The sequence below is a fragment of the Silene latifolia genome, chromosome 5, assembly GCF_048544455.1.
Source record: "Silene latifolia isolate original U9 population chromosome 5, ASM4854445v1, whole genome shotgun sequence".
NCBI lineage: Eukaryota > Viridiplantae > Streptophyta > Magnoliopsida > Caryophyllales > Caryophyllaceae > Silene > Silene latifolia.
Window position 1 is genome coordinate 59997898 of NC_133530.1, and position 2113 is coordinate 60000010.

The window sequence follows — 2113 nt, forward strand, 5'->3', positions numbered from 1 at the left end:
ACGGAACCATCGACTGTGCGTCATGAGTAATTAACTTAATAATGTAGAAGTCAAACAACTGAAATTACAATTGAGTATTAATGGTTATATGATTCACAATAACAACAAAATTACTTCCATATCACACATATGTTTAACATTTTAGCAACCATACCATTCAATTGTATCCATCAACTCAAAGATAATTCATTTTCAAAAAATAAAAGATATCGCATAAACAACTTAAACATGTACATATACCATCATATAACTTGTAAAACATTATCTATGACAAAAGATTAGCAAGGTGAACAAGCTCTCTGGTTTGCACGGTTTGAACAAATAGGCAACTCGCGGCTCAATTAAACGTAACTATAACGACTATCATTTAAACATACGCATAACATGTGAATCATCAAAGGGTTATCTCATTATAATTCATAGCGACGGTTCGAGAATATATTTCAAATATCGTAACTATATCAAACTATATTTCAAATATCGTGACAATTGCAACAATCACCTTAGCATTTCATGACAATACAACTATGAACATATCCAATAAGGAGCAACAACACTATTTTATTATCATATCATAGGTTTTAGGTTCAACTGAAATAATTTAATGCAATGAAAGTAATAAGTATGACTATAGGCACGCAGACTCATATAAAAGACATTAGTACTCAGATGACATCCTACATGTGTGAACATTTAGACATAATCCTTACTACTATCCATGTGTAAAAATTTAAACATAATTATTGTAAATATTCATGCGAGTATATTAGAACAATCAAATTAACATTTAACGCCATCAACTTTACCAAGATATGACAATCTAGTTTTATATTTATATATATATCCGACCATTACGCAATATGATGAACACACCAGAGATATTACCACATGCCAAACGTATAAAAATATGCAAACAACTGGACTCGTATAAAATATTTCACCCTTGATTAAGAATCAATTTAAGCTATTCAATTTCACTCATACTATCATGCCAACAATGTTATCAACTAGACTTTAATTTTATCATTTGTTAAGATACACAACTACCGAACATGCGTGCTACTATCATCATATAAGGACATTATAAATTCACATTACTAAAGCTCATGAATTAACCAAACAATCGTATGAAAATTCAACATAGAACACACATTTTACAAGTCATGATTCACGTTGTGACTTTCAAAGATCACGAATAAATAACCGTTCGATTAAAACTTGATTCATATTATTTTTATAGAACACGGAGAGTTAAAAACACAGGGGAAAAAGAATTAGGTCTAAAGCATAAGAATTCCATTTTTAAAGAATTTTACAACTCAGTTGGTCCAAACAAACATGTGACAGCAATTGGTCCATAACTTGGGTCAGTTTGCAAAACTTATTATTTAATATTGAGACATCAAGATTTTTCGTGGCTTATTAATTTGAAAACATATGCGAATATTCGGGTCGATGGAGTTGGAATTATGCAAAGATTATTAGTATAATTTAAATGAGGATTTTTACAAAATTGTTGGTCAAAACATCACCGCACAGGACCTTCCTGACCACAGCCCACTAAAATATTTATTACTCCTAATCCGTATATCCTATAAGCATGAAACCAACGCCAAATGAATACTAACTCCCAAGGCTATCTCTTATAAAATTTTCATCCATAGGCAATAAACAGAAAAGAAATGGCAGTAAGGTCAATTAAAGAGTAAAATCAAACAAAACGAGTTTCAGCACTAGGTCATTCTTTACTATGTTACAAGCTCTTATGAACATACTATGTATACTAACCCATCCCAACTCAAATCTCACACTTTGTACTTACGTAAACATCTATCCCATAGAATCCCTTCGCATCTCGATCTACTCCTTACATCTAAATCACGATTGCTATGACTATAAACAAGCAATTCAATAGTGTTTCTGATTACTATCACAATACTATACTAGCATGGCTTCGGGATCACATAACCGCATATCACTAGACATAATAGCACTATCAACACGTCATTCACATCCATCCAGATAAATATCATCAATTCTCAATTATTTTCACGCTCACGATTACCACAATCCAACACTTCATTGATTATCAATCTGAACACGAAAATTTATT